The sequence below is a fragment of the Thalassophryne amazonica genome, chromosome 3, assembly GCF_902500255.1.
Source record: "Thalassophryne amazonica chromosome 3, fThaAma1.1, whole genome shotgun sequence".
Taxonomy (NCBI): domain Eukaryota; kingdom Metazoa; phylum Chordata; class Actinopteri; order Batrachoidiformes; family Batrachoididae; genus Thalassophryne; species Thalassophryne amazonica.
This window is the reverse complement of record NC_047105.1, coordinates 5,536,655-5,560,987: the sequence shown is the minus strand read 5'-3', so window position 1 is coordinate 5,560,987 and position 24,333 is coordinate 5,536,655. Positions and strand designations below refer to the sequence as shown.

General features: G+C 43.5%; 1 pseudogene; it reads left to right on the top strand.

Annotated features, from left to right (window-relative positions):
• Positions 1 to 400: 400 nt before the first annotated feature.
• LOC117505469 lies at positions 401 to 20,575 on the top strand (annotated as a pseudogene).
• The last annotated feature ends 3,758 nt before the right edge of the window (positions 20,576 to 24,333 follow it).

Sequence of the window (24,333 nt, the reverse complement as noted above, 5' to 3'; positions counted from 1 at the left end):
AGGCAACAGATACCTAAAGTGAGGAAGAGGTTTCGAGGTATTAGTTCCTGATAAGCTGTCATTTTCCAAGTCTGTTACCAAAGTTGCAGTTAAGACCGGGAGTGTGTTTAGTTTGACCAGGAGCCCTTTTCAGTTCTTCATGAACTATGCAAGTGTCACCTGCCCCCTGCAGGTGAAACCCCATCAGTGTCCTCATACACTGAAAGTCTGAGTTTTTTTCTGTTCTTGGTTCTGTTGGACGGTTTCAGGCCCGTCTGACTCAGATTAGCACCGCGGACTGAGAGGAGGAGGAGGAGGAGGCGGCACTGTGATTGGCTGAGAGGAGGAGGAAGAGGAGACGCTGTGATTGGCTGAGCCGAGTCTCTAGAGGCTTTTTCTCTTCAGAAAACAAACAGTTCTTCCTCCGTCCAGCGGCATGGTTTGAACGCTGAGTGACGGCGTGAGGAGCAAACGGACTCACCAGCACCAAAACAAGAGCAGGAAGGTTTTTTCACCTCAACCTCAGTCAGTCACCAGACTGGAAGTCTAGACGGTTAACTCACAGGCTGTGCTGGTGGGCGGGCCCCGAGGAAACGGGGGCGGGCCCAGAGGAAACGTGGTCATCGGGAGGAATTTAAAGCCTCATTGTTCTGGAGCGGCACAGATGGACTGAGGCGAGGTGTCAAAGCCCCCGGACTTGAGCTCAGGCATGGATCAGGTAGGACACGAACCTTTACACGACGAGAGCTCAGGCATGAGGTCAAAGGTCACTTTGTGTGGCATGACGTTTCCTCTAAAATGCAGGTCTGGAGAGTTTGGTCACAGTTTTGAATTCAGCACTATTATTATTCTTTTTTTTACACAATTATAAAAAATTAACTGTTTTTAATATGATATGTTTTTAATATGAAGGTTTTTCTTAAACAACCCACATGATATTTACGGGCTGGTTTAACTCCTCCTGGCTCCAGGAGGAGTTAAACCAGCCAGAACTTTACCTTTCATCTTTGATCATAGAACCAGCCTTCTGACATCATAAAGCTTTGTTCCCATTCCTCTGATGGATCACGACCAAAAGACACAGAGGCTCCCAAAAGATTAAAGAGTCAAAGTGCTTCAATGTGATCGGACAAAAATCACTTCAGCAGTGACGGTTTCCAAATTATGAAACAGGATTTTTATATTTCACCAAGCGTTAAAACCGTTATTTATTCTCAGGTTGGCATCATCTTGTGTTTTTAACTTGTATTTGTCTCATTTGTTCTTTTTGTTGTTAATTTTACAATTTTAATATAATATTTACAATATTTTTTAGCATATAAGTTGTGCTGAAATAAACAGTACGTGGTGCCTTTTTTCTGTATTATCGGTTCTTTAATTTGGGTTTTTGTCCTGTCTTGTAGTGTTTTGTCATTTATTCTTTTATTATTAGTTTATTTTGTTGCTTTGATTCCTGGAAAAGTCTTAATTACTTGTCATTGTTGATTACAAATGTGGTGGTGGATTTTTTTCCCCCCTTTCCTTTCAGTATATAAGTCACATCGGAGTATAAGTGTTGTGTGGGCCGCTGAAGAGGAGGTACTGCTGGCCCACCACCACCAGATGGCGCCCTGCTTGGAGTGCGGGCTTCAAGCACAAGAGGGCGCCAGAGCCACTGGGAGTGACAGCTGTCACTCATCCTCAGCACCAGCTGTCACTCATTCATCTCATCACCATCACCATAAAGGCCGGACGGCAACTCCACCTCCTCGCCGAGAAATCTTCTACGACTAGAGGTAATCTTCTCTGCTGTGATTACTGATTATCTAATATTGTTCTGTGTGCAGTCGCATGCCCGTGAAGACCCAGAAGAGGGACAAACGGGAGCTGCACGAGTGAAGACGTACCTGGAGGTGGAGGTTATCCCTCCCGGAGGAATTAATTGTAAAGGTTGCTGGGTGTGAGGACTCACACTCACCACCTTCTGTTTCTTGTCTGCCAGCAGTACCAGGGCCGACAACGGAGGACAGAGACCACCTGGGGACTCAGGGCTTGGCGGCTTCGGTGTTCTTCAGGCCGTTGGTGGTGGAAGCGGTGTGGGCCCCGGCTCTTCGTTCATCCGAGGTCTCCTATCTTCAAGCCTGCCCACAGTCCTCCTGTGTATAATTGGCATTATTATTCTTGTTTGTATTCCGTTGTGTTCTTTCACAACATTAAATTGTTACTCCTTTTCTTATCCATTGTCCGTTCATTTGCGCCCCCTGGTGTGGGTCCGTGTTACGACACTTTCCCAACAATAAGTCACAGGTCTCACAAAAAAAAAAAAAAAAAATTCAACTTGTATTCCAGAAAATTTATTTCAGGACTGCAAGCTAAATACGCTGTTTGACTTTCTTGTTATCCTCAACATTTAAGTTCATCTGCCAGTTTTTTTTTTTTCTGTCAATAAATGATATTGTCATTCATCAAAGTTCTGTCACCTCCCCCTGCTTGATGATGTCACAGAGAGCTCAGGTTTAAAGCCTCTGCTTGTTGTTTGGTGTGAGGTCATCAGAGGGAGCAGATGTCTGCACTCTGTTAGTCCACTTCTCCTTCCACACTCTTTACAAAACAATGCGGATCAAAAATGTTGCCATGGAAACGGTCATATGGGGGAGGTGATGGTCTAGTGGTTAAGGTGTTGGGCTTGAGACCAGAAGATCCTGGGTTCAAATTCCCGCCTGACTGGAAAATCACTAAGGGCCCTTGGGCAAGGTCTTTAATCCCCTATTGCTCCCGATGTGTAGTGAGCGCCTTGTATGGCAGCACCCTGACATCGGGGTGAATGTGAGGCATTATTGTAAAGTGCTTTGAGCGTCTGATGCAGATGGAAAAGCGCTATATAAATGCAGTCCATTTACCATTTACCATATGACACGAGAACGCTGAAGGGACACTGAGTTTTCTTTACAGTCGAGTGCAGTGATGGAAAAAGTAATTTGATACATTTCAAGCAGATTCTGGAGGGAGGGGGAAACCAACCATCCATTTGTTTTGTGGTGACCACGACACGCCCGCGACCACGGCCTTTCATCTCTTTGTGACCATCAGTTAGTCAGCAGTCGCGTCATTAATGGTCATGCAGAGACGGTTCAGGTGGAGCGATCGCCGACTCGTCGGCACATCATCACTGCTGTCACACCCTGGTGACTGATCGTAGTCTGTGGACTAGTTATGGTCCTTGGAGACGCCCCAACTTGACTTGGCTGTATTTTTCTAAAACTTTGATGTCTCTGGAACATCAAACTGGGCGTCAACTGTGGATTAACACTGATAACTGGGGTGGGGGGTGGTCTGACTCTAATTCGGGGTACCGGAGTACAGACTGGTGTCGCAGGGTGAACGGTCCCCCCCTAAAAATTGATCTGCCCTGCTTCCAGTGCACATGCGTTATTTTGGATCTCAGCAGCTCGTCTGAGTCTCTTCACCCAAAGCGATCAAATGGATTAACGTGATTATTAACCATCAGATGACAAAGTAAAACCTCTTAAATTATTCTAAAGTCAGTTTTAAGCAGAAACGAGGCGATACTTGGTGACGCTTTGAAATGACCGACACGCAGTGAACGCATCAGCTAGCAGCTCATGTAGCCGCGGCGGTCTAATCACTTCCTCCGTCTTTTATGATGAAATAATGCTGAATTTATGTGGAACTGATTGTTGTAGAAAAGCTTCAGATATCTGTGGCTGAGACAGATGATGACTGGAGGCAATTTGAAGCAGAAACAAGATGATAATCAGTGAATCGCTGCTGACGCTCAGAAATGACTTCATGCGCCGTGAAGGCAGGGCGGACCGGTTTTTAGGGGGAACTGTTCGGTCGAGGACACTGGGTCTCAATCAACCGCAAACCAACTTTTTACCTTTTTGGGGGGGGGGGGGGGGGGCTCAATATGACATTTATGCTCAAACTTCCTTTCTATGCTTACTGGAGGAGACACTTTGATACTTCATCTGTTGTCGTATCTCTTCTGGAATTTGAGATATTCAAGGACAAGCATGAACATGAATAAAGTGTGTTATTCCACTCATCACACACACACACATACACACACACATATACAGTGAGGCAAATAACTATTTGAGCCACTGTCGATTTTGCAAGTTTTCCCACCTACAAAGAATGAAGAGGTCTGTGATTTTTATCATAGGTTCACTTCAACTGTCAGAGACAGAATCTAAAAAAAAGAAAGAATGACATGACATAAGTATTCGATCACCTACCAACCAGCAAGAATTCTGGCTCTCACAGAAGCTGTTAGTTTTCTTTTCTTTAGTTTTCCTTTTACAGCCCAAGATTTTTTTTAGATTGCTTCAAGAAGAAAATAAAGACATTAGGTTAAACATATCCCACCATGCCTTTACCCAGCCACTACACTATTGAGGTGGGTGCAATTACTGAGGTATTACCTAGATTTACAGAATTTGATAGTATCTCACTAGGCGTGCTGACGAAACTCGTAACATCTACAAAAAGCACAACCTGTTTATTTGATCCTATACCAACAAAACTGTTTAAGGACCTGTGGTCCACTCTTGGTCCGACTGTGCTGGAAATTATTAATCTTCATTAACCTCAGGATATGTTCCTAAATGTTACAAATCTGCAGTCAATCCCCCCCCCCCCCATCAAAATGCATAGAACACTGCCATCTACTGGGTGAGAGTGTGAATAGTGACCAACGTGTGATCGGTTGTTATTTGTTGCACTGAATCACACTTCACAAACAGAATTTTCAGTTTTGCAAATGCTTTTTTTTTTTTTTTACAAATTGAAAAAAATGACATATTTACAAATACACAATTATTCATAAAAACCAACACACACGTTACAGTAACTTGCATGCTGGTTTTTACAAATAAATACACCAACCAACCAGTGATTTAGAGGAGACTCATTTCCCATAATGTCTTTTGGTGCGTGTTGGTTAACGCCCAAACCTTCAGAATTAGCACATTTCTTCGGACTTTGGAATTAGTTTTGTTTATAAATGAAACCATGAGTGAAAGGTGTGTTGCTTTTCATGTCTCCTGCCACATGTCTGTGTCGTTGCATGTGGAAAGTAAATGACTCTTCCTTCCAGCAGCGGGCAGGGTGCATTAAGACAGAAGCTCTGGCTCTTTGTTCATTTGGGGTTTGTGATCCTCTTTGATTTTACTCAGAAGCCTTGGTGGTGCTTAAACTCAAAATTGGCTTATTAGCAATCGACAGTGTACCGAGTCAGTACTAAAAGTTAGAATTTAGCTGTAACTTCTGAATTTTTTTTTTTATATATTTTTATTTATTTATTGCAGTTTATCAGTTTTGTGTTTATGAATGTAAACTTTTCAGTTTGTGGATTAGCGGCTATTGAAGCTATGGTTCGCTGTGTGCACCACTGGTGTGTGTGTGTGTATGTATGTGTATGGACACACACTGAACAAAAATATAAATGCAACACTTGTTTTTGTTCCCATTTTTCATGAGCTGAACTCAAACATCTAAAACATTTTTGATGCACACTAAAGTGCTATTTCTCTCAAATATTGTTCACAAATCTGTCAGCACTTCTCCTTTGCTGAGATGATCCATCCCACCTGACAGGTGCAGCACCTCAAGATGCTGATTAGACAGCATGATTATTACACAGGTGTGCAATAATCTGATGTGCTTGAAGGGTTTATCAGACACTTTTGGGGGGGTGACAAAGAAACTATTGGCTGTTAACTAACGTGTGAAATTTACCTCAACTTACAAAAATGTAGAACATCTTCCACAATGTTCTATTTTATTTATTTTTATTTTTTTTCCCCACAATATTCTAATTTTTTGAGGACTCCCCCCCCCCCCACAACAAATTTCTAATTGTTTCTTTTCCCATGATATTCTAAATTTATATAGTATATTTACATAGTAATTTTTTTGAGCTTCTTAAAAAAAAAAAAAAAAGTTGTTTGTGTTTGCTTCCACCGGTGGACTTCATGAAAATCTCCTTAATTAGTTCGGTATCTCTCTCTAATTTGGTGGTTGGACTTTGGTCCAGAGATGACCCGGGCAGGCGTTCATCTCACATGGCAGCACATCAGACTCCAGGCCAGGTCATGATGCCACTTTTGAGTGCCTCAGATTCCCTCTGGGTTCTGGTTCCTTCCAGCCCGGCATGTTTGGGAGCGCTTCTGAAAGCAGTTTGTCCAAACCTGACTTTGTGACTTCTAATTCAGTCTCTGAAGGTAATCCTTCACCCGGAGAACCTGATCCATCCTGTTGTTTGTTGTGGCAGCCGTGCAGCGTTTGTGTCCTCCGGTAATTCGCACTGGAGACAGATAACCTCACGGATCAGAGACACCTGTCATACGGCCGGCCTCCCTCATCCTGCAGAGCCGGGAAATCCTCCATCAGCACCCCGGAAATATCCTGCACACGCGAGGCCAAAGACCTGCTCGCAGTGCACCCAGCAAAGCGCATACCTCCCCCAAGGATCAGGATCGGGGTCCATCCGTGAACAGGTGGCGTGGAAACACAACCTCCATAACGGAGGGAACCAAACCATCCACCAGCAGTTTTCTCAGCCTTCCAGTTAAAGTTCACGGGGGGCTGGAGCCCAACAGAACTCTAGAATTCTGGGTCTCACAGAGACCTGGTTTGTCATGGTGGATGCTGTGCACCCCCCCCCCCACACACACATACAAACACGAGCAGAGAGACAATTGGCATCAGGAAGACACTGTGTGTGTGTGTGTGTGTGTGTGTGTGTGTGTGTGTGTGTGTGTGTGTGTGTGTGTGTGTGTGTGTGTGTGTGTGTGTGTGTGTGTGTGTGTGTGTGTGTGTGTGTGTGTGTGTGTGAGGACCAGAGCTGAGTGTTCTGTAGAGCCGATTGTTCCGTCTCCTGGATGGAGACACTGAGGCAACAACAACAAAAGATCTCTCTCCAGACCTCAGCCTGGCTCAGAAACACCTCATCGCTTCACACGACCTTAAAATGTCCAATAACTTAAATCCTTTTGCTCTTGGATTTGAGGCGGAGGTTTTTCCAGCAGCTGGGTTCCTGATCCACTCTGAGGTCTCAGACACCTCGTCTCCCTGAGGACAGCTGCAGGGCCTGACGGGGTTTGACTTTACCTTTTACAAATGCCAGCATGGCCTCTTGTATTCCAGACATTCACAAGCTCCCAGCTCTCTGAAAAAGCTCCGGAATCCGCCCTGTCCCGAGGAAACCCGGCCAAGTGAAAGTACTGGTTTCAGACCAGTGGCTCCGCCTCAGTGGTTCTGGAGGCTTTAAGAATGTGGCGTCCTCACTAAAAACTCAACCCTCTGCATTAGTCACTGGATTCTAAAGCTGTCGAGGACGACGACTTCTGCTCACTGGAGGATTTTGGTTTTTGTTCTGCAGCTGCGTCTGTAAACGTGGAGACTTAAACCTGAACATTGGCTCCTTGATCATTAGTCAGTTCTTAACAAACATGACTCAGCAAGTTAAAGTTTACTCAGGTCACAGTGACCGTAAGCCAAGCAGCTCATCCCACACTTCCCTATCCTCAGCTAAGTCCTCTAACTCTTCTTGGGGGATCTGAGGCGTTCCCAATCCGGCTGGGAGATAGAATCCTTCCCACTGTCCTGGATCTTCCCCAGGACCTCCTCCCAGTTGGATGTGGCTGGAAGATCTCCCTATGGAGACCACCAGGGGGCATCCTCACCAGGTGTCTGAAACACCTCATCTGGCTCCTCCATTTGAAGAAGCAGCGGCTCTACTCTGAGTCCCTCCGGGATTGTCAAGCTTCTGACCCCATCTGAGTGTAAGTCCAGATACACGGAGGAGGAATCTCATTTCCACCATTTGTATCTGTGATCTTATTCTTTCCATAATGTCTTTATACGTAACATTACTATTTCATGAAAATAGAAACTATAAAAAATGCACAAGATACAAAATTGTACCTGGAAATGAAGTAATTCCACAGTGAATGTATTTGGAATGTAAGTGTGTGACTGTAAAAACGGAGTTGTAGAATCCGGTGTTTTAGGAGGAGCTGCGTGCAAATAAAACAGAATAAATGTGCAAAAGCTGAAGGTTGTGCTGAGAACAGCGTTGCCGCTGTGCGCGGCTCTATATTTAGCCTTTGGATAAGGTGGGAATGTGTCAGACCAACGTGAACCCACCGAGTCGACTGTGTGAAGGAGAAACTCACTTTTGGGTTCACAAGTATTTGGACAGGGACTGAGGAGACACAGAAGAAGGGGTCATGTGAGGTCACAAGCAACAGATTTCTGATTGTCTTTTTTTTTTCCTCTTTCTTTCCTTTTATTTCAAGAAAGGAAAAAATATTTTCACTAAAGTTATACACAAGTCTGGAACACCATCGTACTGACGGCACAGCTGACCAATCAGAACACGAGCCCCTCCCTTTTTCATCGTAGCCCTGAAGGTCAAACGGCTGCCGATGAGCTGACAGGAAGCTCCTAACAAAGACAGATAGATGATTGACAGGAAGTGAGTGTTTACGCCTCTGACATCATGTCCATAACGCGAGCGTGTTGATGCGCGCTGACGGACGGACGGCAGCAGGCCGCCGGAGCTGAACTGGGATCAGGTTTCCTGCCAAAAAATGCACATGAACTCCCCGACCACCTCACACCTAAACACAAGACTGATGATGAAAATCAAACGTGCACGGACACACACACACACGTGCATGTTGTCTAAGACGTCAGTATGTGTTTTTTTTTTTTTTTTTTTTCTGGTTAAAGCAACTTCACAGGACTTGGTCATCTTAAAATATTCATTGTGACATCATAAGGGCTCATGTCTGTATCTGTATGCCTTTGAGCAAGACCCGAAGCCCCGCCCACAAGGGTTGCGGTGAGCAGGACGTCCCGCCCCGTTTCCACAGCAACCAGATTTGTTTTCTCACAGCAGCGTTTAGTTTCCGATTGTAGTTTTAAGTGCCGGCTCTCAGTAATTACTGATGCTTGAATATAGCGCCTCCTAAAGGCGTCCGGCGTCCTTTAGGAGGCGCTATATTCAACCTCAAACTCAGCAGAACAAAGAAAACGTTTGCAGAAGAAAACACTAAAACAGCTTCAGCATTTTAATGATAGAAAATATGTTCTGTAATATCAGAAAGTCGACCACATAGGAAGTCTTTTTTGTTTCTGAAATCCACTGCAACTTCTGGAAGTGCACTGTGTCTTTCTGGAATTGGAATGCAGCTGTCAGCTGATGGCTCTGTTGCCTAGCGACCTTGTACATCACCTTCAGTTGAACGTCTCAGGTGAGAGGAAATGGTGAAATTTGCACAATGAGTCTGTCAATTGGACAAAAAAAAAAAAAAATTCTGCCCGCTTCCATATTTGCACAACAGCTTTGCACATTTCTGGAAGTTGTCATATTGTGATTCTGTCTAATTTTGATCACTCAGCTGCTGTGTTCTAAAAAGAGGGTCTTTATACCTCAATGTTATGTGGATCCACTAGATTTGTAATGGATCCAGTACCTTTGTATCCGTTGTAGCGGATCCATGTTGTGTGGAACTATTTTCCTTCGGCCATCTTTGTTGGCCGTACGCACTATTTCCGGTTGGCGCTTAATATGAATTTGTCATCTACTTACAAAACAAAATGTTTTTAAAGATGATTAATCTTGTTTAACATATCATTTTTTTTAAAATACAGTAATTTCCTGAGGTATAAAAACAAAACATCCTGAGTCTGGGGTATGGCTGAAGGATCACTTCCATCTCAGGTGATCCTTCCGCCAGCCCCAACTCACTGGATCTGGTCACATTGCTCCCCAGACTCGGGTTGTTTTGTCATGGGATCCATGCAGGTTTTTTGGACTGTGAAGCAGCAACGGATCCCTTGACTCCTTAATCTGAACCTCACGTGCTGATTGGCTAAGAGCTCTTTTTTCATCATCGTAACCACACGGGACGATGTTGAAGGAGAAAATTGTTTTGCTGCAAGACAATTAATACAAACGTGGACCTGCTAATGCTAAATGTAGCCTGTAGTAATTTGAGGACTGAAGGTAATGTTGCCCTCTAGTGGTCAGGAGGCCTCGTCATTAGTTTTTAAAAACAGTTTTTGCATCTGTGTTATTTACTTCTGTGACATATGTAGAGGAAGTCCATATGTAGACTCTGGACACACCCACCCAAAGGGCAGGAGGCACGCTCCGGGCAACAGGTGCAGAAAGGACTTGTTTTTTTTCCAGACCTGCTGTTTGTTTTATTGTAAGATTCATGGCAGTTTTAAATGTCTAAGGTTTTTTCCTACTCAGATGATGCCACAAGAGGGAGGAGGAGGAGCAGGAGGAGGGGCGTGTCTGCTTTGTAAGAAGAGTTGTTCTGGATTCCAGCCACATTCCTGGAGGTACCAACTCCTCACCACCTTCTGCTCTTTCCTCATTCTGTCCTCCTGAAAACTAACCTGGTGTCGCAGACCAAACAGTCCCCCCTCTAAAATTGGCCCACCCTGCCTCCACTGCACATGCATCATTTCAGACCTCGGCAGCACGTCTGAGACCGAGTCTCTTCACCCAAAGCGATCAAATGGATTAATGTAATTATTAACCATCAGATGACAAAGTAAGACCTCTTAAATCATTCTAAAGTCAGTTTTAAGCAGAAACGAGACACTTGGTGACACTTTGAAATGACCGACTCTCAGTGAACGCATCATTTAGCAGCTCATGTAGCCACAGCACTCTGATCGCTTCCTCCGTCTTTTATGATGAAATAATCATGAATTTCTGTGGAAATGATTGTTGTACAAAAGCTTCAGATTTCTGTTGCTGAGACAGATGATGACTGGAGGCAGTTTGAAGCAGAAACAAGGTGAACCACGGCTGATGACGCATGCGCAGTGAAGGCAGGGTGGACCGATTTTTAGGGGGACTGTTCAGTTGGCGACACCGGTACTCATCAACGCGCAGCCTTCAGCTGTGGCTTACATTATTAGACTCCGCCCCTTTATACAAATTTGCCCCAACATACTGTGGACATGGTCATCCCAGTCTGATAAGTTGGTTTCAGACTGAATTTTGGTGAAAATGATTGATCAATAAGTTCTTTTTTTTCTATTTGGAATTGGTTCCAGAAAACATGTATGATAATTAAACCAGACCACAGCACCGCCTCACACATTCATCTCATTAATCTCACGTTCATGTCCTGTTTGTATTTTTGTTTCTGTGCCATGTAAACAAAAACAATCTAATAACAATAAACATTCAGCAAACAGTTGATAAGGTCACCGGCAGGACGACCCGCTGACCGAGTTCCATTTAAATCTAGAAAAAGGACAGATGAATGCATTATTCAATTTCACTGAGTGAGTCTTCCCAAGGGATCAGTAAAGTTCTATCTAATTTAGTTATTATTATCCTGTCCTGTCCTGCCCAGAATTGATCCTTATTTTGTCTTCGACACCAATATTTTTCTGTTGGATTTGCAGAACTTTTATTTTTCTGCATCGTTTGTTTGTTTTTAGCCAGTTTGTTGTAACGTGATTTTTTTTTTTTTTTATGCCACTTCATAGGGTTGATACCCCCCCCAAGAGGGAGTTGGTAGGGTTTAAAGGACATGTTGCATCAAAATCATAACAATTTAGATTTAGGCTGTTAGTGGCCATCCAGTGATACACCAGGATTACTTTGTGCACTTCCATGACTGGTTTCTAAGTATGCAACTGTCTGAAAGTCTATTTTATTCAGCACTAGGATTTCCGAGGTGCGCTTGAACGGCCCATCCCATGAACTACACCTGATCAGTGGACGCAGCGCACTACTCAGTTATTGCTGCTTGGGGCTGATGAAAGTACACACGGAGAACTTCCAAGAACAAAGTACTCCTGAGTACTCATGTTTCCAACAGCATTTACGTAGCTTTGAGGAAAACATCCCAATGCATGCTGGAATGGAATGTAGCTGCTAACATAAGAATGGATCCACAGATTAATTGCAAAGTTATTAAGTGTGATGTTGTGTTATGATGATTTGTTTTTAAGTGTAACTGTTAATTTGATGCAGTCAACGGTCAAACAGGAGCCGCTCTCTACTGTGAGCAGACTCAGTGTCCTGCACACTAAGTCTGCTGTCAGCTCTTCAAGTTCTCGCAGGATTCTGGTACATTAGATAGATACCAGTGGTGGGCACAGCTAACCAAAACGTTAGCCTCAATAACCACTAATCTGCATACCTGAAAAGTTATCTTTTATAATGCTAAACCGATAAACCGCTAATTTTTAGTACTGACTTGGTACACTGTTGACTACTGATAAGTCTTTTTTAAGTTTAAGCACCACCGAGGCTTCTGAGTAAAATCAAAGGCGATCACAAACCCCAAACGAACAAGCCAGAGCTTCTGCCTTTATGCGCCCTGCCCGCTGCTGCCCCTCCCCCAAAAAGGTGTCATTTACTTTCCACATACTACAACATAGACCGTGGGCAGGAGACATGAAACGCAAAGCACTTTTTCACTCATGGTTTCACTTATAAACAACTAATTCCGAACAGTTTATTAACATTAACGGTAACTTTGCGATTTTTACAAGTGAAAATATCGCTCATATCTTTTAAAGTAATGCGCTAATTCCAGTGGTGGGCACATTTCCGCTAATTATCGAAGCTAACGTTTTTATTAGCGGATTAGCTTTCCAGATAACTTTGAAAATCATCAGCGGACCAATTAGCTTCTGATCCATTTATTTACGATAACTTTTGGACCACTAACATATTTTTGTGGGCATCGTGAATAAAGCTTAACAGTTAAAAACATTTGTAAAGTCTGAAATCAAAGATTTTAGTGCCGGTCTGCTACCTGTTTTGTAGCAGACAGACAGCTATGAATGGTAGAGCTCTATCCTCTGCAGGCAGAGGAGAGCTGACTACCACAGAGAAAGGAAGAAGGAGGGAAGAAAAAAGATAATTTCTGTTCACACCATACATACCTTCCAGTCATTTCACTGGAGTTTTGCACAGGCAGACTGTTTTGACTTAAGGTTATAATTTAAACAAACTAATTGCCGACAAGTTATTGAAATTAACATCACGTCTGTCGTGTTACAAAGTGAAAATATCAGCTATATGTTTTAGCTTTAAAGTAATGCTCTAATTTTCAAGCTTTTAGCGTTTAGACTCACATGCTGCATTGCATTATGGGTACATTAGTTTCCTGAAGTCAGTGTTTGGCTGGTCGGTACAATACACAGTTACTGAAATGTGTGGTGGGTTGTACAAATAAATCTGTATTTGTAAATGTCATTTTTTCATTTGTTAAAAAAGGCAATTTGAAAACTGAAAATTCTGTCTTTCATCACTTTTCGCGAATGTGTGGCTGCTCACACTGCCATGAACACTGCCATCTACTGCCAGTAGATGGCAGTAGACGGTGGAAGCTAATTGGTCCGCTGATGGTTTTCAAAATTAGCTGAAAAACTACTCCGCTAAGAAAAAGTTAGCTCCGCTAATAGCAGTTAGCAGATTAGTGGAACTGTGCCCACCACTGATAGAAAATCCATTGTCTGCTGAAAATAACATCTTCTGACTTTCTCCGATGTAAGAAATCCATCTGTGTGTTCAGGTAGCCTGTAAAAATAGCTTTGTGGAGACTTTCAATGTGTGGCATTCATGGCGGCAGTAAAACAGCATCCTGCGACACAGACAGCAGTGCCAGCACACGTTAGGATCCAAAATCAGACAGACTCTGAAAGAAAGTAAGAGTTTCAGGGTGAAGTGTGTCATCTCCTCTCTATACATCCTCTGTTAAATCCAAGCCATCACTTTCCAATGAAAGCTCAGAAGCTTTGTTATCGGACGTAACAGGTTCGTTTCATTCTGTCAGCCATCAGGATGCTTTTGCTTATTCTAAAATGTATGTTGCATGCTAAGAAATTCAGAGGATTGCTGACTAAGATGTTTCCGAAAATGCACCTATTAACTTGTTCAGCGAGAAGGATAAATAGCAATAAAATACATCGACCAGTAATTATTATCACATGTGCGCGGATAGACTACGATCATGAATACTTTGATGTTGTTTTGCTAACTGCGATGTTAAATAACGTGCAACATGTCCGTCTGAAATAACACTCAACCTTGTGCTCCTCCCCTTGGATAGAGGGTGTGGCCAACAGCAGTTCCTTCTCATTTAAAGCAACAGCACAGAAAAGCATGTAAAACATATTATTTAAAATGTAATTTTGACTATAAACTTTAACAAGTGATTGTCTGTCACTTGTTGGAACAGTTAGACTGCAGCCAGATTTTACTGAGTATTTTTAATTTTTAAATAATTTTCTCTGCCTTTAAAAGTTTATATGTTAGGGTTGTTTATGTTTCTCTGCACCTGTTCTCCATCACCTCCCTGTGTTCTAGAAAAGCCTGCACAGCATGTGGCGCAATACTGTAGACCCACGCCCTCACGTGTGACGTCGAAGACGACCAGGGAATGGGACGACTCCTGGCAGACTCTCCGTGCTCCCATTTGAACGCCAAGGTTAAAGGGGCGGCGGCCTTCGCATGTACAAGAGAAACCGAATGATTGTGACCAATCCGGTGGTTTCACGTAAAGACCGACATTCAACACAACGGACTTACGACTGGGCACCAGCGGGCCTCAACCAGAAATTGGTGAGAATGATTACTGCCCCCTGTTGGTCCACATGTGGAATCACATTTATTCAGATGAGTAAACATTCGACCAAAAGCTCAGTTTTACTGCATGTTGCAGTGTTACAATTAAAGGTAGTGCTGCTTCACACACACATGGTTAGTTCATGCCATCTCAGTTTGCTGCTTTCTTTCCACCAGGAGGCAATCTAAATCAGATTGTAGGTGCAAGACTTTATTCAACATGATGCATTATGTTCAGGTGATAGCATTATTATTAAATCAAGTTAGCGTGCTAGTGTGTAACAAAATGGAATTATTTATGGTTTCTGGTAGGAATCGCACACCCGAATTATACACACGAGACCAATGCTTACAAGGTTTGACCAGAGGGGAATCCCTGCTAGCGCGTTAGCGGCAACATATTCCAGTCTGGATTTGCCCTGAGCAAAGCTCACCTAATATAATGGCACTACAAGCAACTAGTTTATCTAGTTACTATGTCGCATAGGTATGTAAAAGTTAGCTTTACTGTGCTTTATCATCATGGCACTAACAACCATGTGGGTCAATTATTCAGACTGGAATCAGGAACCTGGGAGAGCAGTCTGGGAACGTACCAAATGACAGACCCTTCCATCAGAATCTGTCATTTGTAAATTTTTTGGGACTTCTTGGAAAAGTGTTATGCTGTTTGTAAAAAATTTTTTGCACTTTGCAGTCACCGTAAAAGTCACAAGAAATCGTTTTTCCAAATCTCAATTTCAGTATTGCCACACTGATTTAGAAAAGTATCCGACCTTTTATTTTTTCAAAAACCATATGGATTTGAATCACGTGTGATTGCATCAGCCAAGCTTGAACCTTCATGCGCATGCATGAGTTTTTTCACGCCTGTCGGTTGCGTCATTTGCCTGTGAGCAGGCTTGTGTGAGCAGTGGTCCACCCCTCTCGTCGGAAAGTGAGAGCATGCCTGAGGAGTGGAGACGAAGTGTGCTGGTTCCTATTTTCAAGAACAAGGGTGATGTGCAGAGCTGCAGTAACTACAGAGGCATAAAGCTGATCAGCCACAGCATGAAGTTATGGGAAAGAGTAGTAGAAGCTAGGCTTAGAAAACAGGTGAAGATCTGTGAGCAGCAATATGGTTTCATGCCGAGAAAGAGCACTACAGATGCAATGTTTGCTCTGAGAATACTGTTGGAAAAGTACAGAGAAGGACAGAAAGAGTTACATTGTGTGTTTGTGGACTTAGAAAAAGCTTATGATAGGGTGCCAAGAGAAGAATTGTGGTATTGTATGAGGAAGTCTGGAGTGGCAGAGAAGTATGTTAGGGTAGTGCAGGACATGTACAAGAATAGTGTGACAGTGGTGAGATGCGCAGTCGGAATGACAGACTCATTCAAGGTGGAGGTGGGATTACACCAAGGATCAGCTCTGAGTCCTTTCTTGTTTGCAGTGGTGATGGACAGGTTGACGGATGAGATCAGACAGGAGTCCCCATGGACTATGATGTTTGCAGATGACATTGTGATCTGTAGTGAGAGTAGAGAGCAAGTTGAGTCTAGTCTGGAGAAGTGGAGATATGCTTTGGAGAGAAGGGGAATGAAAGTCAGTAGAAGCAAGACTGAGTACATGTGTGAATGAGAGGGAGCCCAGTGGAATAGTGCAGTTGCAAGGAGTAGAAGTGGTGAAAGTAGATGAGTTTAAATATTTGGGGTCAACTGTTCAAAGTAATGGCGAGTGTGGTAGAGAGGTGAAGAAGAGAGTGCAGGCAGGGTGGAGTGGGTGGAGAAAGGTGGCAGGAGTGATTTGTGACCGAAGAATATCAGCAAGAGTGAAGGGGAAAGTTTACAAAACAGTAGTGAGACCAGCTATGTTGTATGGTTTAGAGACAGTGGCACTAACAAAAAGACAGGAGGCAGAGCTGAAGATGTTGATATTCTCTTTGGGAGTGACAAGAATGGACAAGATTAGGAATGAACATATCAGAGGGACAGCTCAGGTGGGACGGTTTGGAGACAAAGTCAGAGAGGCGAGATTGAGATGGTTTGGACATGTGCAGAGGAGGGACCCAGGGTATATAGGGAGAAGGATGCTGAGGATGGAGCCACCAGGCAGGAGGAGAAGAGGGAGACCAAAGAGGAGGTTCATGGGTGTACTGAGAGAGGACATGCAGGTGGTTGGTGTGACAGAGGAAGATACAGAGGACAGGGTGAGATGGAAACGATTGATCTGCTGTGGCGACCCCTAACGGGAACAGCCGAAAGACAAAGAAGAAGAAGATGTCCCTCACTCTGGAGGAGGATCACGTCTGAACTCCTGGAGTTTCTCTTTGTACTGCGTGTGAGGGGCTTTTTTCTTTTGCGGTGTGGTAGCGGTGGTATTCTGGGGACTCCTTCCGCAATTCCTGTGCTAGTCAGAGGACGTCCCGGATAAAACACAGCGTCCAGTTTGGAAATGAACGGCACATTCCACTGTTACAGGAGGTTTTGTCATGGAAAGAGGAGCGGAGGAATTCCGTGCGTCGTGGCGGTGCTGCATGGCGCAAAGCAACGCCGTGATGAAGCCTTACAGGACATGTTCTGGCATGTCCAGGCTCATCCACAATTTCTCGGTTAGTCACACGACTGAAAACCCACCAACAGCCATCTAAAGCCGTCCTGTGAGACCAACACGGATGTGGTTTTGTCCCGCGCCATGAGTGGCACGGTGGCGCAGTCCGCTTCTCTTTCCATGAAAAAACTCCTGTAACAGTGGAATGTGCTGAAAAAGTACTGATTTCCACGTCTCCTGCCATTTTTGTGTAAGTCAGACGACGTCTCGGATCAACAAAGCCTTCATGTTGGAAATGATCTGGTTGTTTCAGCCTGTCGATCGGCGCTTGGAGCGCGGCGCGCTCTCAGCAGCTGTGGGCGGTCTTTAAACTGGCTGGAGCACTCCTTATTCTGTGTAATCCTCAAAAACCGTCCCTCAAAGCCATTTGAATTTTCCGAATGGTGTCCACCTGGAGGTCTCTCACAGTTTCTGGAAAAAATTGATGCAGCAAAGCTCCAAATCGTTCAGACATTTATTCTCAATAAAATTTGACGACTTTGTGTGACCACTGCTCACACAAAGCCTGCTCACAGGCAAATGACGCAACCGACAGGCGTGAAAAAACTCACGCATGGCACGAAGGTTCAAGCTTGGCTGATGCAATCACACGTGATTCAAATCCATATGGTTTTTGAAAAAAAAAATAAAAAGGTTGGATACTTTTCTAACAGACCTTGTATACAATGTGGACAGTCAGTCAATGAGTCCAGATTCAATAAACGATAGCAATCAGATATTGAATAAATCCAATTTCAACGGGCAGTCTGACAGGACTGGATCCAGCAGGACTCGGGAAGTGTACCACACCATCTGTGCTGCCACCGGTCACATCTTCTTGTCTGTCTGTCCCCTCAGGCTGTGCGGTACATGGAGCTTCTCCCGGCTGGCCAGCGCCCGATTTCAGGGACCGCCGGATCTTTGGAACGGCGCCGGCAGCTCCTCGTCCAGCTGCCAGTCTACGATCAGGATCCCATGAAATGTCAGAGCCTGAAGAGTGAAGAGGAGGTACGGTAGCCTGCTGGGACCAAACACAAGTCAACAGGACATCATTATACTCAGATTAAATAAATATAAAGATTGTTTCCTGTTTAGTGTCACATTAGGACTGATAGATAGATTTTCATTTAATTTTTAAAAACATTTTTAAATTTCTGTAGCTTTTCTTTGGTTTGAAAATGCTGAAAAAAATATAAAATCTTGAATATTATTTAAATAGCGGCCTTTATTTCAATTTATACATTTTATAAAATGTTTTTCAGTAACAAGATTAACTTTTGTGATGCTACTAAATATTTAAACTCAAACTACAGAAAGATTTAATTTTATTGATCAAACATTTTTGGGGAGGGGAGGTGTTCGGGGGTGGTTGTCCTCGGCATCTTTGTTGTCTGTTTGATTTGCACAAAATGGGCTTTGGGTCACTTTTGTGCTAAAACTGAATTTTGCGCAAAAATAACCACACTTTTTTTTTTCATTCTAACCAGCTTTTGTCCCACTAAGGGACTCATCATTTGTCATATTTTACTCTCTAATCTATGACAGCATTTTAGGGCCACGTTGAGTTTTTTAAGACTTTGACAGTAAAGTCATAATATTAAGAGCAAAAACTTGTAATATTATGAGAATAAAGTTGTATTTCTATGAGAAGCGATAACCCTGCAGACTGCCAGTTCCAGCCGTCTCCTCCTCCATGAAAGAGGTGATTTTGGGAGCTACTAATCACTGGAACTACAGGCGAAGTCCATGTGGTTCCTCCTCCAAAATGGACACATTTTCTTGCATATTCTTTTCAAAGTTCTGATACTAATGATAATGTGGTGCAGATGGGTCAAAAGATGAAGTCTGTCCTTATTTATAAAACCTATACTGAAATACAACCTAACAAAGTGCTCCACAGAGCTCATTTTGAGATGCAGTTATGACTTTATTTTCGAAGTTTAAAAAAACAAACCTCAATGTGGGTCTAAATCGTACGTACTGTAAGAATGCAATCCACTGGGCGGACTTTAAAGTCCTCCCATAAATGATGTCACCAGGAAGTGAAGAAGCTGGACCTGCACCTGGACCTGGACTCTGATCCAGGTGGTGGGTTTGCCGTACTGACTCTTGTCCCTGATGTCATCCTGCAGATTTCCTCCATGCTGCTGTTTGTTAAACACTACAAACAGGAAGTGCTGGGAGTGGGGGAGGTGGCCTTACCTGGTGAGGGCGGTGCTTTGAGGGAAGCAGCCAATCAGAGGACACTGAAGGAGGACAAGGAACGCAATGATACTGAGAAGGAAAGTCAGCAGCAGCAAGACTGCGGCTCGGCTGCTGGTACCGCCGGTACTGGTTCCTCTAACAGTGCGGACGACTCTGTGCAGACTGAATACGTAAGTAAGAAAAAGGATCACTGTAAAGACCAGACTGAGTCCAGTCCAGCTCAGACCAGTCTCTGTCCTGCAGCGCTGTACTGGTTGCCAAGCAGCGGTTGCTAAGGAGAGTCCAGTTGTTTACGCTGAGCGGGCCGGTTACCATGACGCCATGTGGCATCCCACCTGCTTCACGTGTTCAGGCTGCGGTCAGGGATTGGTGGACCTGGTCTACTTCTGGTCCAATCACAAGCTGTTCTGTGGCCGACACTACTGCCAGGGGGTGTGGCCTCGATGCTCCGGCTGCGACGAGGTGAGTGCGTTCAATATTTTTACTTGGTTTACATCGTGTTGGAAAGAATAGTTTTACTTTGAAATTAAAGAGCATCATTTAAAAAAAGGCTTATTTTAAGAAACCAGATTTTTTTTTTTTTATTTAACACATAAATCCACATGTAGCAATTGATCGTACATACTTTACTGTACTCTGTGTGTAATACTACAACATTCAGTGTATTGTTACTGCAACAACATTTCACATGTTAATATAATAGGGGAGGTGATGGTCTAGTGGTTGATGTAGTAGTAGTATTGTAGTAGTAGACACAGTGACACAGCAGTAAATGCGTGTCTGTAAGAACCGTAAAGCGCTTGTTGGCGTTCCTGTTGTTTTCTGATGACCCGTTTCGTTTCTGCAGCTGATTTTCTGCCGCTCGTTCACCGAGCGCCAGATGGCCGGACGTGGCATCTGGACCATCGCTGCTGCTGGAGGTGTGGTCACAGCCCGGACACGCCCTGTCAGCACTGATGCACACGCCTGCGTGTGTCCGACCTGCGTCCACGTGCTGAGCTGGAAAAACTGGAGTTGGAAAACAGAGTATTTTTAAAAATGCACAAATAACGTTAAAAACAGATTCATGTCGTCTGGAAGTGCTTAAAGCAATGACCTTTGAACCGTGTGACCTTGTTTACTGACATGATCGATGTGATTTAGTGTCTCAGCTCTCTGCTGTCTGTCCTCCTCCCCTTTTTTATTATTAAAGTCGAACGACACTCAGTCGAGCTCACGCCTCAGAAAACTACAAATAACAAACAGTCTGATCTGGATGTTTCTGCATTTACACCAAAACACGTTCACACAGAAAATATGCAGTATTATTCTGTGTGATTACAAAAAATTACTGTGTGGTGTCTGTCTCTCTCTTTGTGTTTCTATCCGTGTGTGGTGTGTGTGGGTGTGTGCGCTGACCTACTCCCAGCAGGAATTCTAAGTATTCCTGAGGTTTGTCGGCATTCCGTCTGTTTCCTGAAGCAAAGAAACACGTCAGGATTTTTTAGTCTCGCTGAGACACGTTTATAACTTTGATAAAAAACCTGCTGAACAAACAACGACTTCACGTCTGAAACGGTTCTTTGTTTTTTGTGGTGCTGATCTGGGTTACGGTGGCGTCAAGCGAGAGTCCATGACTCGTCCTTGGAAAAGACACTAGTCTGTCTCAGGTTTCATCCCGGCCAAGTCCGCTACCCACACCGGTGAATAGTTACACTGCATTCTGCCGGTGGGATGCGCACGGATAGCAGTGCGCACGGACAGCAGTGCGCACAGACAGTTCACACAGACAGCAGTTCACACGAACAGCAGTGCGCACAGACAGCAGTTCACACAGACAGCAGTTCACACGAACAGCAGTGCGCACAGACAGCAGTTCACACGAACAGCAGTGCGCACAGACAGCAGTTCACACGAACAGCAGTGCGCACAGACAGCAGTGCGCACAGACAGCAGTGCGCACAGACAGCAGTTCACACGAACAGCAGTGCGCACAGACAGCAGTGCGAAAAACAGCATTTTCAGTTTAGGTATTTATTTCTCACTAGCCTTTAGAGAAATAATGAAAATGTATATAAATACATAAATGAAGCGTTTTTAGAGAGAGCAGCCACTGACATCACAGTGCCGCTCTACTCTGATGGTTGTATGCCTGCCGCTCAAAACAAAAAACGTAACAGAATGTGACTTTTTAACCTCTTAACATAGGTCCAGGTTAGCCATCTCTGAATCTGTCCAAGGTCTGTGTCCCAAGAATGTTCCCTGTGAATTTGAACTCTGGACTCTGGACAGACGGACAGACAGACAAATCAATCAATCAATCAATTTTTTATATAGCGCCAAATCACAACAAACAGTTGCCCCAAGGCGCTTATATTGTAAGGCAAGGCCATACAATAATTATGGTAAACCCCAACGGTCAAAACGACCCCCTGTGAGCAAGCACTTGGCTACAGTGGGAAGGAAAAACTCCCTTTTAACAGGAAGAAACCTCCAGCAGAACCAGGCTCAGGGAGGGGCAGTCTTCTGCTGGGACTGGTTGGGGCTGAGTGGAGAGAACCAGGAAAAAGACATGCTGTGGAGGGGAGCAGAGATCGATCACTAATGATAAATGCAGAGTGGTGCATACAGAGCAAAAAGAGAAAGAAACAGTGCATCATGGGAACCCCCCAGCAGTCTACGTCTATAGCAGCATAACTAAGGGATGGTTCAGGGTCACCTGATCCAGCCCTAACTATAAGCTTTAGCAAAAAGGAAAGTTTTAAGCACTAATCTTAAAAGTAGAGAGGGTGTCTGTCTCCCTGATCTGAATTGGGAGCTGGTTCCACAGGAGAGGAGCCTGAAAGCTGAAGGCTCTGCCTCCATTCTACTCTTACAAACCCTAGGAACTACAAGTAAGCCTGCAGTCTGAGAGCGAAGCGCTCTATTGGGGTGATATGGTACTACGAGGTCCCTAAGATAAGATGGGACCTGATTATTCAAAACCTTATAAGTAAGAAGAAGAATTTTAAATTCTATTCTAGAATTAACAGGAAGCCAATGAAGAGAGGCCAATATGGGTGAGATATGCTCTCTCCTTCTAGTCCCCGTCAGTACTCTAGCTGCAGCATTTTGAATTAACTGAAGGCTTTTTAGGGAACTTTTAGGACAACCTGATAATAATGAATTACAATAGTCCAGCCTAGAGGAAATAAATGCATGAATTAGTTTTTCAGCATCACTCTGAGACAAGACCTTTTGATTTTAGAGATATTGCGTAAATGCAAAAAAGCAGTCCTACATATTTGTTTAATATGCGCTTTGAATGACATATCCTGATCAAAAATGACTCAAGATTCTCACAGTATTACTAGAGGTCAGGGTAATGCCATCCAGAGTAAGGATCTGGTTAGACACCATGTTTCTAAGATTTGTGGGGCCAAGTACAATAACTTCAGTTTTATCTGAGTTTAAAAGCAGGAATTAGAGGTCATCCATGTCTTTATGTCTGTAAGACAATCCTGCAGTTTAGCTAATTGGTGTGTGTCCTCTGGCTTCATGGATAGATAAAGCTGGGTATCATCTGCGTAACAATGAAAATTTAAGCAATACCGTCTAATAATACTGCCTAAGGGAAGCATGTTAAAGTGAATAAAATTGGTCCAAGCACAGAACCTTGTGGAACTCCATAATTAACTTTAGTCTGTGAGAAGATTCCCCATTTACATGAACAAATTGTAATCTATTAGACAAATATGATTCAAACCACCGCAGCGCAGTGCCTTTAATACCTATGGCATGCTCTAATCTCTGTAATAAAATTTTATGGTCAACAGTATCAAAAGCAGCACTGAGGTCTAACAGAACAAGCACAGAGATGAGTCCACTGTCCGAGGCCATAAGAAGATCATTTGTAACCTTCCTAATGCTGTTTCTGTACTATGATGTATTCTAAAACCTGACTGAAACTCTTCAAATAGACCATTCCTCTGCAGATGATCAGTTAGCTGTTTTACAACTACCCTTTCAAGAATTTTGAGAGAAAAGGAAGGTTAGAGATTGGCCTATAATTAGCTAAGATAGCTGGGTCAAGTGATGGCTTTTTAAGTAATGGTTTAATTACTGCCACCTTAAAAGCCTGTGGTACATAGCCAACTAACAAGATAGATTGATCATATTTAAGATCAAAGCATTAAATAATGGTAGGGCTTCCTTGAGCAGCCTGGTAGGAATGGGGTCTAATAAACATGTTGATGGTTGGATGAAGTAACTAATGAAAATAACTCAGACAGAACAATCTGAGAGAAAGAGTCCTAACCAAATACCGGCATCACTGAAAGCAGCCAAAGATAACGATACGTCTTTGGGATGGTTATGAGATAATTTTTTCTCTAATAGTTAAAATTTTGTTAGCAAAGAAAGTCATGAAGTCATTACTAGTTAAAGTTAATGGAATACTCAGCTCAATAGAGCTCTGACTCTTTGTCAGCCTGGCTACAGTGCTGAAAAGAAACCTGGGGTTGTTCTTATTTTCTTCAATTAGTGATGAGTAGAAAGATGTCCTAGCTTTACGGAGGGCTTTTTTATAGAGCAACAGAACTCTTTTTCCAGGCTAAGTGAAGATCTTCTAAATTAGTGAGACGCCATTTCCTCTCCAACTTACGGGTTATCTGCTTTAAGCTACGAGTTTGTGATTTATACCATGGAGTCAGACACTTCTGATTTAAAAGCTCTCTTTTTCAGAGGAGCTACAGCATCCAAAGTTGTCTTCAATGAGGATGTAAAACTATTGACGAGATACTCTATCTCCCTTACAGAGTTTAGGTAGCTACTCTGCACTGTGTTGGTATATGGCATTAGAGAAACTAAGAAGGAATCATATCCTTAAACCTAGTTACAGCGCTTTCTGAAGACTTCTAGTGTAAGAAGACTTATTCCCCACTGCTGGGTAGTCCATCAGAGTAAATGTAAATGTTATTAAGAAATGATCAGACAGA